We start from the raw sequence: 15,769 nt of genomic DNA on the forward strand, positions 1-15,769 counted from the left end.
TCTTAGAAAATCATTGTTAGTTTTTTTTTTTTTTTTTTAAGTTTATTTTTATTTATTTTGAGAAAGAGAGAGCAAGTGGGAGAGGGGCAGAGAGAAAGGGAGAGAGAGGATCCGAAGCAGGCTTCGCGCTGTCAGCGCAGAGCCCAGCACAAGGCTCCAACTCACGAACCGTGAGATCATGACCCAATTGAAACCAAGAGTCGGACGCTTAATTGACTGAGCCACCCAGGCCACCCCTGTTGTTACTTTTTAAAAACTTTTTATTTTTTATATTGGAGTTGGTATACTTAATTCTGTCATAGAATTTACACATATGAAATCAATATGCTTAGTGAGATTTTGCAATAATTACATACTGGTATGATGAAGACATTTGTGAAATAGTATTGTACTGGTAATGATCAAATTTACCCTATTATTCATATATAGTACGTACCAAGTGGCCATAATACTAAAATAAGTAAACCCAATAGCAAAACATTCCTCCCTTTAATAAACCTAGCAAGACAATAGAACTTCATGATGTAGCTCTTCATTTAGTACAGTGGTTCTAAATCCTATCAGACCTGAGTGCCTGGGTGGCACCAGCCATCTCATGGTTTGTGGGTTCAAGCCCCACATCAGGCTCTGTGCTAACAGCTCAGAGCCTGGAGCCTGCTTCAGGTTCTGTGTCTCCCTCTCTCTCTCTGCCACTTCCCCGCTCATGCTCTGTCTCTCTCTCTCTGTGTCTCAAAAAATAAACATTAAAAATAAATAAATAAATAAATCCTATCAGAGGTAACATCCCCTTTTTATAATAAATATTTTGTAGCATCTCTTATAATCCTGAATATATAGCCAAATATGCACAATAAAGCAAATCAGTGTAATATACCAATTGCAGTTCAGAGAAATTTAAAGAAGTAAATCATAGTAAATATTAAGTATTACAATATGTAAATGCTAGAAAACAATGCTAATAGTGAATATTTGGACTTAAGAGATGGAGGAGATCACATATCATTCCATATAAGAAAGATAGGAAATTGAAACAGCTGATGTACAAATGGGCTGTAGAGTCACAGGGGATGTTAGAATAAGTAATAACATACCATGTTTTTAGTTTTTTATTTAAGCAAAATACCTTTTTAAGGATAATACCTTTAGGCAAAGTAGGGAAACATAAGAAGACAAATTATGTACTATCAAATTGGAGACAATGAATTGGGCCTCATTTTATGTGTAATAGTAAAATGATTGTCTAGGTTGTGACATAAGGTGGTATAGTAGTGAAATAGGATAGAAAATATGACTTGTATTTGGAATTCTTCTACATCAAGAAAAAGGAACGTAAGAGTAATAATTTTGGGTAGTAATGAGTTCGGTTTGGGGTCTGTTGAATTTGCGCTTATTGTCAGAGCATTGTGATGGAGATATTCAGCAGGTAATTGAAAATGAGAATTAGAGTTCCAGAAAAAGGTTATATCGACAAGATTTAGTTTTGAAGGTCATTCACAAAGCAGGAATCATTGAAGCTGTAAGATTAGACAATATTACAAATAAAGAAGAGGATGATAATAATAATATAATAATAATAAATATCTTCATGGCTAACATTTGTTCGTTTCTTTCGTGCCATGCATTATACATCTATTTGACGTATATTATATATTTCTCACAAACCCCTATAAAATAGGTAAAATTATTATCCACATCTCCTTTTTACATATTAAACAATGGACACACAGAAAGGTTGCCTTACTTCACATAGCTAATAAGTGGCAGGGTTTGAATATAAACTCAGGTGATCTGACACTGGAGCCCAGTTTCAATGAATTCTTGAAGAGTTCATTCATTTTAGAGGCAACAGTAATAAGAAATAGCAGTTAGTGAATAAATTGTGTTGTTATAGAAGGCCAAAGACACGAGAATGATAGCTATATCACAGGATTAAGAGCATTTTAGAAAAGGTCATTAGATTTGGTGATTAGTAGATCCTTGGGAAATCATCATTCAGTAATGTTATAAAGCCCACAAAAATTATCCAAGCGTGTTTCTTCAGACTTTCTAGAAATTTTTAATTTTCTATTTCTCCAGTACCTATTCTGAACTTTAATATATTCTATACAGATTGAATTTGAGCTTCAGCAACCATGGTGTAGCCATTCTTTTAATAAATCCTTATGCCATTCTCGAAGATCTATCAGAAACAAGCGGTCTAATTTTGGATTTAATTGGAGCAGAAGAATCTGTTGAAAACACCAGAAGCAACAATTAAATTATTTTTATTTGGAGCAACAAATATTACAGAAAAGTTCAGTGTAAAAGAGAAACAATTTTAAGTATGATTTGTACTATGCAGTCCAGAAGAAGCCACTCATCATTCTTGGGTGTGATAATGAAGAGAGAAATATTCATGTGGGCGTTTTGATGATTAATTAGTTGTGTGTAAAATGCTTGAAGAAAAAAAGTATGGCATAAATTTTAAATATTATTATTGTATTCCCAGAGTTCTGTCAGGCTTCATGGCCGCCTTCCCATGTGCCCATCTTTCTGGACCTTTTGCCAGAACTTCTTTCTACAGCAGCACTGCTTTTGCTGTCATTTGAAATCTGTTCCAGATTTTTTCCTGTCATAACTCGTCCACATGCTGTTACTTGGTTATCTAATTTTAATAGGATCCTTTCTCTTATAGAACTATATATATATATCACACAATCATCATGTACATAATAAACACAAACACGTATCCTCACCCTTAATGACTTAGGTGGAATAATTTTGTTTATATAATTTTCCCCTAGAATTACCTTACCCAAAATGGCTTGTTCCTTGGGAACTTCATTATCTTTAACTAAAATTTAGTGAACTGTTGTTAATTCTTCAATGTGCATTTCATTGTCTGGAAGCCTTTTCTTTGTCCAATTTGAAAACTTGCCACAACTAATATGTCTTCTCTTTTATTAGAAAGAGTTATACTGGTAATGTATTTTCCAAATTATAATTTGTATCTTTTTGGAAGAGGCTCTTTTAATTTCTTTTGTTGTTTTTCATTTTAAGAATCAAGACCCCCCCCTTTTTTCCTGGTGGGCTTAAATTTATTTTTAAAAATTAAATATGAATTTTAGAGGCAATTGGTAAAGTCTGAAGAAAATACAAACAAAATTTCATATTTTGAACTCTTCTTTTTTTTTAATTTTTTTTTTTTTTATCATTCATTTTTGAGGCAGAGACAGAGCATGAGCAGGGGAGGGGCAGAGAAAGAGGAAGACACAGAATCTGAAGCAGGCTCTAGGCTCTGAGCCATCAGCACAGAGCCCGACGCGGGGCTCAAACTCACGGACTGTGAGATCATGACTTGAGCTGAAGTCGGACGCCCGACTAACTGAGCCACCCAGGCACCCCTTGAGCTCTTTAAATATAAACATAAGTCACCCTTAGGGATTATTCATTGCCAAAATGAAATCACTGTATTTCCTTGGTACTTTATTTTGATACTGACTTTATTACACATGCATGTGCACACGCACACACACAGGCATACACACACACACTGTGTTACTATTATATCTTTCTTTCCTGGTCTAAAACTAAAACAAGCATTTAAAAACTGTGTGAACAAAATGATTATGTATTTCATCTGCTCTCTCTATACCCTGTGGGTTCTGACTTAACCTTTTGATAGTGTTTGTTCCTTTTTTTTTCCCCCTGAATTAACAAGTTTTGCTATTGAAAGACACAGTCATTAAATAATGGGGCTTCCAGGAACTTTGAGAGATCTTTGCTTATTGCCAATGAATGGATATGGCTAGTTATCAAGGCAGGAGTGGAAGAGGAATTCATTGAAGTAAACTGAATAGTTCTCACAGTCAGCAAAAGCACTGGGGAACCAGGTTCAGAAAATGGGCAGAAATCAAGGGAAGCTGAGCAGTGGCAAACATAACCAGCATCATGCCACTGAATAGTCTAGGTTGGGAATCTGTCATTCTCAGTCCTGTTGCTGCTGCGAAATTCTCAACACTTTCGCCACACCCGGGCTCTTATCCTCACATGTATAATTTTAACTATCCCCGATTCTTACTTAGTATCACTCCTTCAGGATTCAAAATTCAGGGTGGAACCATTGAACTGCCTGAATCTAGATCACTATTGCCGGGGAATGAGAGCAGAAGCGGGGGGGGCGGTGATGTGGTCCCTGCAGCTTATTTATGAGGAGATAGAGGGTACTTGTTACCAAGGAAGCCCACGCTGGGGTATTTACCTCCATGGAAAGATTTTTGGTGCTAGATACTAAAAAGTCAAATTTAGACTGTAATGACAGAACCCGACAAGTTTTCGCAGATGGTATTTCAATATCTTATCACAGTGATCTGCTACTTAGATTTTCTTTTATCCAGCGTAAGTTAATTTTTAAATAATTTTATATTCTTGTTTTAGTCTTTGAGAAACATGAAGAAAAACTTGTTAGCATCCATGTATGAAAACTACTTATGTTCTATAAGATTGTAATGTGCCAATCCATTTTTTAGAATTAAAGTGAGAAGAAGGTAATAATGGAAACTCTTTAAATTTTTATTTATTTATTTTTAAATGTTAATCTATTTTTTTAAGTTTATTTATTTTGAGAGAGAGAACAAATGAGAGCAGGGGAGGGGCAGGAGGGGGGTGGAGAGAGAAGCCCAAGCAGCTTCCACACTGCCAGTGCAGAGCCCGATGTGGGGCTCAAAATCAAAAAACTCACAAACCATGAGATTGTGACCTAAGCTGAAATCAAGAATCAGATGCTTAATGGACTGAGATGCACAGGCGTCCTGTTTATTTGTTTTTGACAGAGAGAGAAAGAGAGAGAGAGAGAGAGAAAGAATAAGCAGGGGAGAAGCGGAGAGTGAAGGAGACAGATGATCCAAAGTGGGCTCTGCACTGACAGTGGAGAGCCTGATGCGGGGCTTGAACTCATGAACTGGGAGAACATGACCTGAGCTGAAGTCAGACGCTTAACTGACTGAGCCACCCAGGCACCCCAATTTAAATTTTAAATTCAATACTTTTTGGGGACAGATTCTTATATTTGGGGAAAGATTCTTATACTGACGATTTTTATTCTTTCCCTTCTTTCCTTCTTATCCTGTTTCCAGCCCTCTTTCCATTTGTCACTTATTTATTGAGCACTTCTATATGTAGGCATGGATGTCTAAAAGAAAAAAACAAAACATGGCACCCTCAGCCTCACCCACCCTTGAGGAAACTCACAGTCCAGTGTAGAACTGCAGACAGGTATGGATACTAAATGCAAGTGATTACCATTATAATTGAGAAATGAAAAATGGTATAAAAATAAGTATAAATTTTGATAGGTTATGTGGTAGGATAATTAAGGATAATCTCTTTTCTTTCACTTGGTTTTTAAATTTATTTTTTCTTTTTAGAGAGGGAGAGAGTGCACAAGGAGAGGGCAGAGGGGGAGAGATGGAATCTCAATGTAGAACTTGATCCCATGACCCTGGGGTCATGACCTGACCCGAAATCAAGAGTCGGTCGCTCAGCCAACTGAGCCACCCAGGTGCCTTTTCATTTGTTTTTTTAGAATCAGTAATCTAGCGGCACCTGGGTGGCTCAGTCAGTTAAATGTCCAACTTCAACTCGGGTCATGATCTCCCGGTTCGTGAGTTTGAGTCCGCACTGGGCTCTGTGCTGGCACCTCAGAGCCTGGAGCCTGTTTCAGATTCTGTGTCTTTTTCTCTCTGCCCCTCTCCTGCTTACATTCTCTCTCTCTCTCTCTCTCTCTCTCTCTCTCTCTCTCTCTCTCTTTCTCTCTCTCTCTCAAAAGTAGAGATTACATTTAAAAAAAAAAGAATCAGTAATCTAAGTGATGCTTCTTTTAAAGAGAAATTTTTAAATATAGAAAAACACAATGTGTAGTACAATCATCTCTCATATTCCCATCTCTCTAAGTTAACTCCTTGTCATAATATCTTTTAGTTAATTTTTAAAAGAAATAAAACATTAATAGATATAGCTTAAGTTCCCTTTAACAAACACCCACACTGTTCCATTCCCAACCCCTTTCCTCAAGAACAACTATAGTCTTTGGATTTTTAACCTGTAGGCAACAGGAAATCCCTGGGGTTTTTTAAACAAGGGAGTGACATGCTTAGATTTGTTTTATTAAGAAGATATTTCAGAAGGCAAAGTGGCGGTCAGATCAAAATGGGGAAAGAGAATAAATGGTAGAATTAATAAAAATGTTTATGTAATCTAGGTGAATGATTCTGACAACATAACTAAAGAAATCACTGTTACAGTGGAGAGAAGAGAGCAGGTTTGAGAGTGAAATCTGAGGGTTAATTCAAAGGATTGGATTAGAGGTATTAATGTTCAAGCTTTACGTCCAATCTGGGTGTCATTTTATGTGTTTTGAAATTTTCATGGAGGAAAGATTCTCCAGATGTTTCTTATCTTGGCTCTCCAAATCTTTGAAAGCTTCAGATTTAAAACATTTATGAGGGCTTTTCCTATTTTCATTCGTCTCTAATATACATTATTATTAGTTATTTGAGTATAGTTGATACACAATGTTACATTAGTTTCAGCTGTACAACATAGTGATTTGACAGGTTTATAAATCATGCTGTGCTCACCACAAGTGTAGCTACCATCTGTCCTATTACATTGCCATTACACTATCATTGACTATATTCCTTATGCTGTGCCATTTATCCCCATGATTTATTCATTCCATAACCGGAAGCCTGTATCTCCCAATTCCCTTTACCTATACCTCCCTTCCCCCTACCAGAAGCCATCAGTTTGTTCTCTGAATTTATAGTTTTTATTCTGCTTTTTGTTTGTTTATTCATTTGTTTTTGTTTTGTTTTGTTTTAGATTTCACTTATGAGTGGAATCATAGGGTATTTGTTTTTCTCAGCCAGACTTATTTCACTGAGCACAATCCCCTCTAGGTCCATTCACGTCTCAAATGCACCACAGTCTCATCCTTTTTTATGGCTACATAGTATTCATTATATATAGATAGCACGTTTTCCTTAACCATTTGTCTATTGATGGATACTTAGGTTATTTTCATATCTTGGCTATTGTAAATGCTGCAGCAAACAGGGGTGCATATGTCTTTTCAAATTAGTCTTTTTGTTTTCGTTTTCAATAGTGGAATTATTGGATCGTATGGAGAAATACCATATGAAAATAGAAATAATTTTCAGTTTTTGGATGAGCGTCCATTTACATTTTCACCAACAGTGCACAAGCATTCCTTTTTTTCTATATCCTTGCCAGCACTTGTTATTTCTAGTCATTTTGATACTAGCCATTCTAAAGTGATATAAGGTGATGTCTCATTATGGTTTTGGTTTGCATTCCCCTTATGACTGGAGATGTTGAGCAACTTTTGTATCTGTCATCTATATGTCTTCTTTGAAAAAATGTCTATTCAGGTCCTCTGTCCAGTTTTTAATTGTACTGATTTTGTTTGTTTTGTTTTTGGTGTTGAGTTTTATAAGTTAACTTACTATATTTAAGATACTAATCCTCTATCAGGTATATCATTTGCAAAAACCTCTCCCATTCAATAGGTTGTCATTTTCTTTTGTGTTGTTTTTTGATGGTTTCCTTTGCTGTGCCAAAGCTTTTTATTTTGATGTAGTCAAATAGATTAATTTTGCTTTTATTTCCTTTGCCTCAGGAGACCTATCTAGAAAAATTTTGCAGTGGCCAATGTCAGAGAAATTATTGCCTGTGGTCTCTTCTAGGATTTTTATGGTTTCAGGTCTCACATTTAGGTCTTTAATCCATTTTAAGTGTACTTTTGTGTACAGTGTTAGCAAATGGTCCAATTTCATTCTTTTACATGTAGCTATCCAGTTTTCCTAGCATCATTTATTGAAGAAGGTGTCTTTCCCCTATTGTATATTCTTGCCTCCTTTGTCATAGATTAATTGTGAGTTCATTTCTGGGTTCTCTATTTTGTTCCATTGATCTGTGTGTCTATTTTTCTGCCAGTACCATACTATTTTGATTACTACAGATTTGTAGTGTATCTTGAAATCTGGTATTATGATACCTCCAGCTGTGTCCTTTCCCAGAATTACTTTGGCTTTTGGGGTTTTCTGTGGCTCCTACAAATTTTAGCATTATTTTTTTCTAGTTTTGTATAAAAGCTGTTTGCATTTGACAGAGATTTCATTGAAAAAAGTATATTGCTTTGGGTAATATGGATATTTGAACAATATTAATTTTTCCCATCCATGAGCATGGAATATCTTTCCATTTGTTTGTGTCACCTTCAATTTCTTTTATCAGTGTTTTATAGTTTTCACAGTACAGGTGTTTTACCTCTTTGGTTAAGTTTATTTCTAGGTATTCTTTTTGGTTCAGTTATAAGTGATTTTTAAAAAATATAATGTACATTGTTTAAAAATAAATTTAGAAAGTAAAGGCAAATGATATAGAAGAATACTATACAGCCATTAAAACTTTGATGTAGGTTTGTAGATCTGAAAGATGATATATCAAAATTACTGTAGAATCATAGCAATTAATTTCTCTCTTCATTTCAAAACTTTTTTTGTTGGTTTCTTTAATGGTGAACATTTTTTAACATTAAAACTTGTTTTGTGGTGCCTGGGTGGCTCAGTTGGTTAAACTTCCGACTTCACTCAGGTAAAGATCTCACAGTTTGTGGGTTTGAGCCCTATGTTGGGCTCTGTGCTGACAGCACAGAGCCTGGAGCCTGCTTCAGTTTCTGTGTCTCCCTCTCTCTCTGTCCCTCCCCTGCTCACACTCTGTCTCTCTCTGTCTCTCAAACATAAATAATCATTAAAAAAAAATTTAAAAAAAAACTTGTTTTAAGTTACTAGATTTGTGAAATCTTATTTTGATAATTACATTAGTCATAAAGCTATAACTATTAACTGGGTTAATATTAATGACATTTTAGAATAAATATATATGAAATTTAGAAACTTAAGAAAACACAGGTAAGTTTGAAGGAGACCAAAAATATCCCTGTTATTAGGGGTGATCACTGTTAATACCCTTGGCATATATCTTTCCAAACTCTTTGTGTTTGAAGGATTGTTCTTTTCTTATAGAATTGGAATCATACTATTCACACTTTTTTGTGTGTAGCAAAAAATTTAAATATCTTTTTTTTTTTGTAATATAGTATTAAGAGCCTCATTTGGGAGCCAGGATGTCTGAGTCAGAATTCTGATCTTGCAAAGTACTATTTGTGTTCTTGGGCAAGTTATTCTCTTCTGTGCATAAATTTCCTCATCTATAAAGTTAGGATAGGGGTATAACAAGGGTTAAGTTAGTTGATGTTGGAAAATGTTTAGAACACTGCCTGGTACCTAATCAGCTTTAAATAAGTATTTGCTATTATTATTATCATCCAGTATTCTTTTACACTAAGATATCCAATCTTAGGAAGTGTGGTCTTTGTAATCTAGTGGACCTGGCTTGTGTTGCCAGTTATTACCAGTGTGACCTTGAACCATTGACTTTAACTCTGTGAGATTATTTTTACATGTAAGATCGAGTTATTATGGTACTGTGTAAGGTTTTTGTGAAAAATAAAGTATTCGTATAAAACACCAACTTAGAAAAACTCCTGGCACATAATATACTCAATAAATGTTACCTACTGTTTTTGTCAAGGTAGAATAGCTTCATAAAGGGCATCAAACGGGTATCTTAAGTTTTTAAATAATATTTGTAAAATTAAGAAGTTATGAGTTTGATAAGCTTTGATAAATTTATAAATGTAATAATTCTTAGCTGGACACACTAGGAGAAAAGTTCAATGATTCACATTGTAGTTATTTTTTAAACTTTACATTAGTTGAGATATTTGGTAAGTCTTTTTAGAAATGAAAAGTTTCACAGAGTCTGGAAGAAAATATTTAAAAGTTTGAAAATATTTTATGTAAACTTTTTTTGCAGTAGTAAAATAAATGAATTTTGTTCAGATTTCTACTAGGGAATAGATCGCTCCATAAAAAATATATAGTAATTTTTTGTAAGTATTTGGCCTCAAATCAAGAGAAATGCTAATTTCTACAAAGATGATTGAAACAAATGTCTTCAAATTTGAAACATTTGGTGGCAAAGCAGATGTTTTATTTGAGACGAGTGTCTCAAGTGTTTCAGGTTGTGTGAAGACTCCAACTAAAATGTTTTCTGTGCACATAGAAAGTTGTATTTAATGTGAAATATGGCAATGGAGGCACAACATTTGGATTATAAAGGTTAGGTAAGAAAAAGTAAAAGTTAGAACACAGAACTCTGGGAACTGCAAAATTAAACTACTCACATGATCAGAGGAGTTAGGAAGGCATTTGAAATTGTATGCTTTCTTCACTGGATTTATGAATTTTCATGCTTTTCTTGGCATCTGTTCCTCATCTGATGTGGTAAAAGTGATAGAATCTTTTGGAATTTAGATATCCTAGAGTGTTTAGGCCTTAGAAGGAACATTTAATGTGAAAGTCTGAAGAGAGGTTGTAGCTTAAATTGCTTTGGGTGGGTGGATGGACAGATGGATTTAAAACAAAGTTGAACAACCCTTTATGAGTTCATTGTATGTATATGGGACTAGAACTTAGGACCTTACTATAATTTAAGACTGTGATTTTTACTATATTATCACATCTCTGATTTGGGACTTTTCAGTGCTTTTCACTTCTTGGAAGAAATACTGAACCCAAGTTACTTGCTTTTTTCCTTTCCATAGAGGTAGAAATGATTTGATGCTTGACTGCCTAATTTGCTTCTGTTATCATTTATTTGCCTGCCCAGCTGTTCTACTAAGCCACATTTACTGGCAGTGTGGTTGCTTATTCAAGGTTATGCGAGTATGAAAACCCATACATATATACACATTCACTGCTCTTACACCAGTATTTTTGAGTAGCAATTTATCATTAACATTTGTCATATCAATAAACATAAATACAGTATATTAACTGTATAGGATTCTGCTATAAAAATATACCACAAATATTTAAGCAGTCATTGTTGTTAGGAATTCACTTTGTTTTGGGGTTCCTCGGTGGCACAATTGGTTAAGCATCTGACTCTTGATTTTGGCTCAGGTCATGATCTCTGGGTTCGTGAGTTCAAGCCCCGCATCAGGCTCTGTGCTGATGGTGCCCAGCCTGCTTGGGATTTGATCTCCCTCTCTCTCTGCCCCTCCCCTGCTTATGCTCTTTGTCTCTCAAAATAAATAAATAAACTTAAAAAAAAGAAATACACTTTGTTTCTAGTTTTTGCTATTATTCACAATTTTGTATGGAGAATTGGTATCTCACTTATGTAATTACTACATTCGCATCAATTACTTGACATAGACCATTTTATGGTAGTTGATACATATTACTTAATCTCCCTCCAGAAAACACCTACCAGGTGATAGTCTGCCAACAGTGTTATCAGTGTCGCCCTCCTACAAGGCCAGATGTTAATACACTTTTTTGTCAAGAGTATTTTGTTTCTATTTTAATTTACATTCCCTAACTATATGTAAAGTTGAACATTTAATCTTCTGTCTCTATGTCTTACTTTCAATGTGGCCATTAAAAAAATTTGGGGTGCTAATCTTTTTACTGTTTGGAACAAAAACTCAGTATCATTGACATGAATACTTTCAAGTCATAATCATTATTAGCCTTAGAAAAATGGGGTAGGAACAAGATGGTTTTTATAAGCAATGCAAATAAAATGAATAACATTTGAACACGAGTTTCCCCAGTTCTTTGGTATTTTATTTCATTTTTTAGGCCTTTTCTTCTACTGGTGGTCTCTAAGACTTGAATAAGAAAATTGAGTTATGACAATTGCCATTGAGTGTTACCAGTTTTTCCTTTTATTGTTGGTAAAGGAAGTAAAAGCATTAGTAATTAATTAATAATTTACACATACACTAAATCTTCCATATTTTTTTTTTACCAGGTTTAGGTTTTTTCCTCTCAAGTGTAATAGCTACAGAGATAAAACATTGACTGATAATAAATTTATTTTCCTTTCTTTCCTGTTTGTCCTGTGGATTTCAAAAATGGCCAAATGGCAAGATAAATAATAAAGAAAATATTCATGCCCAGAGGCATGAATAACTACTGTGTTACATAAAGGTCTCAAGCATATGTGTAGAGACACATTGATGAGTCATAATTGTAAGTAATTTGTTACTAATAATATTTAAAGATGATACATGTAAGTACTTAGGACTGTGCTGGGTTTATAATTCTTAACTACCATTCTCTTATTGTCATTAGTACCAAATGCAAATTTTTAAAATTATAGCCGATTCAGGTTATTGTTATAGTAATGTTACCTAATACTTTGCAAATATTCTCATATATGTTCATATGGGGGAAAGATGGTAAATGATGGGTATTGGTTAGGAATCAAACCCAGTCTTATCTTCCCTACAGAGTAAGTAGGCTCCTAGCAGTATGTGTCACCTGTGAAAGCCATCTTCCATCAAATGTGTGATGGAGAAAAACTGTTGAAAATGCCCTGATATGTCATCCCTGGGTAAAGGAGATATATTGGAAGTTTGTAATGATGAATCCTACTTAATTCACATTTCACTTAATGCATTTAATGCCAGAAGGGGTATGGTAAGAAGAAAATTGCATTTTAAAAAATATATATAAAATAACTGCTTTATATATATATATTTTAATATTTTTTTGATTTGAAAGCTATCTACAGTGGTCCCTTAAGTTGTATATAATAAGCTTTATAGGACTAGGGATTATATCTGTATATTTGTTTACTGTCCTACAGTGTGTTACACATTGTAGCTATTGATTGATAGTTCTTTTGGTTAAGTTGAATACTGTTGAAAATGAGTAGACACTAAAAATAAGAAATGAAAACATTTATTTTAAAAACATTGGGTTTTGAGTCAGACTGATTTGGGTGGGCTCAAATCCTAACCCCCCCTTTGAAAGAACTTGGACAGGTTGCTTAACCTTGAGTCTTAGTTTCTATATCTATCATTATTTGCATTTGGGAACATGAAAATACCTTTCTTTTAAAATTGTTAATTAGGATTAATTATGTATAAAGCCGTTTCAAGTGTGACTCGCATATAGTAGCCATTGAACAGTTAGTAGCTATTGTCATCATCATCATTTTTTTTTATTATTATTGATTAGGATCAACTTGACTTTGCTATGAAACAAAAGAAATCCATTGTTACGTAATTCACTTAAAAATAAAACAGTTCATCAGTTATTACCCTCTGATGGTTTTAGGTTTAAAACTGTTTTGCGTATTATTTTAAAGCCCAGGGCAAAAGCCAAGTGAAGAATCGTTTATTCCAATTCTGTATGTTATTTATTCATTCACTTAATACATATTATAGAGCTCTATGTTTCAGGTACTGAAACAGGTTTGTTCACAGCCCTGAGGATGTAACAGTTAACAAGAAAACATTCATGTTTTCGTGGAGTTTATGAGTTACTGGGGAAGACATAATTAATACATAAATATATATAAAATGCAAATTTATATATAACATATAAATATATATATGTATGCACATATATGTATGTATTTAAAATGTAGTAGAATCCAGTATTCTGTTTTAGCTGTGTTAAGTGTAGGATGCATAGTAGAAATCCAAGTAGAAATGACAAATAAGACATTTGGATGTTCGGGTCTAGAAAATAAATGAAAAGTTAGGCTATAGAGGGTATTTAAAGCCATGGCTAGGGAAGACAGTAATTTGAGGAATGAATCATCCACTGTATAAAATGCTGTGGTCAAGTAAGATAAGAACTGAGTTTTGTCTAGATACAGGTCATTGGAGATTTTGTGAGGAGATGTGTCAGGAAAGTAGTAGGGATTGAAAAACCTGATTGGAGTGGGTTAAAGAAATAATGTTATAAGGATAGCAAATATAGGAAACCTGTATTACAGAAATTTGTATTATTTTCAATAATTATCAAATATTTTACATTCAGCAAGAAAATAAATGATTTCTTAATGTTTATATGCTTAAGATTTGCGTTTCTTGATATAATTTTTCAGTGTTTTTACTAATTTATTTGGAAGGCTAATTTTATGAATTTGGATTTTATATTTATAATAAAAATTGTTTTAGTGGTTCATACCTTGAGATGAAAACATCTTGTTTCATAATAGTTAATTATAAATAACCATAATTGCCTAGTTTTTCACTATGTACAATAATATATAGTACCTATATTATGAATGAAAATGGCATAGATGACAAGTGTGAACAAAGCTTTAAATCCTACAAGCTTGAGAATATTTAGTGGGATAATAATTCTGTGTAAAATATTTTTAAACTTTGTTTTTTTAATTTTGATAGAGAGTGTGCAGAAGTAGGGAAGGGGTAGAGGGAGAGAGAGGGAGAGAATCTTAAGCAGGTTCCACACTCAATGCAGAGCCCGACATGGGACTTGATCCCAGGACCAAATGTGAGACTGTGATCTGAGCCGAAATCAAGAGCTGGGTGCTTAACCGACTGAGCCACCCAGGTACTCCTCTATGTAAAATATTTTTAAATGCAGTGTAGTTGTTTATCTTTAGTACTTTTATCATCTTAATTTTACCCTACACTATAGTAATACAGCATTTTTAAAAACTTTTAGGAAGAGGATACTGTGGTTAAGTAAGCTTAATCAATCTATGTATAGTATACTTGTCAAAAGCAAGGAGATTCCTTGGATAGAATAGACTGGTAAAACCTTTGAAGATGTACTCATATTGGTTAATCTTTAAGTATGTATTTTTGGAAATAAATTAGTTTACCAATCACATATCTTCATTCCAGTAATCAGATGGGATGTACACAGGGTGACACTGTGTACCTATACTTGGAGACAAACCTCATAAAAATATAAAAACAACTCTATTCTTGAGGAGCTGAAACTGAATAACCTTAAGTAAATCTTTACTGGAAACCTCTCAGAAGTATATAATAGAAAGCTTCAGAAATCTATGGGGTATACTAGCTCTTTAAAAATAATAATTAATGAGTATAAAAGTAACTAAATTTCTCCACATATCTAGAGGTGATTCTGCACAAAAGTAGGTGGGTTTGTAAACTTTGACGTTGCTTATGGCCCTCTTTGACTAAATAAATCCAAGCTGAACTTTGAGCACATGCAGTTAGGTAGCTGGAGATTTTGAAAATGTTTGAAAATTTATCATTCAGGAAATGCTTAAATAGAATTATAAGATTGCACATGCAGCTTTTGGAAAGGATGAAGTAGGACTGGTAGGGGAGGTAGGGGATATTAATAAAATATAACTCAGAGTCATTATGAAGATTGAAGAAAAGCATATGGAATAGTACTTGATACATAGGAAGTACACAATAAATGCTGGGTTTTTTCTACATGTCAGTAAAACATAGTTACCTCATAGTTGTAATACAAGACTTACTGTATAATTTTATTTTAATCTGTTATTTTTTTTTGTAGTGAAAAGCTATATATGCGTATTTAAATATATTTATGTTTGGGGCACCTGGGTGGCTCAGTCAGGTGAGGGTCCAACTCTTGATTTCAGCTCAGATTATGATCTCATGGTTGTGAAATTGAGCGCTGAATCAGGCTCTGCACTGACATCACAGAGCTTGCTTGGGATTCTCTCTCCTTCTCTCTCTCTCTCTCTCTCTCTCTCTCTGCCTCTCCCCCACTTATAATCATTCTCTTGCTCTCTCTCTCAAAATAAATAAACTTTATAAAAAAATATGTATTTATGTTTGCATATGTATAAAACAAGGTATGAA

The 15,769-nt window shown here is 34.0% G+C and overlaps 1 protein-coding gene across 1 annotated transcript in view; it reads left to right on the top strand.

The window, feature by feature from the left end:
- Positions 1–15,769, top strand: part of METTL15 (methyltransferase like 15) — a 189,253-nt gene that overhangs the window by 47,351 nt on the left and 126,133 nt on the right. The window lies entirely within an intron of this gene.

The sequence above is a fragment of the Lynx canadensis genome, chromosome D1, assembly GCF_007474595.2.
Source record: "Lynx canadensis isolate LIC74 chromosome D1, mLynCan4.pri.v2, whole genome shotgun sequence".
Classification (NCBI taxonomy): Eukaryota; Metazoa; Chordata; class Mammalia; order Carnivora; family Felidae; genus Lynx; species Lynx canadensis.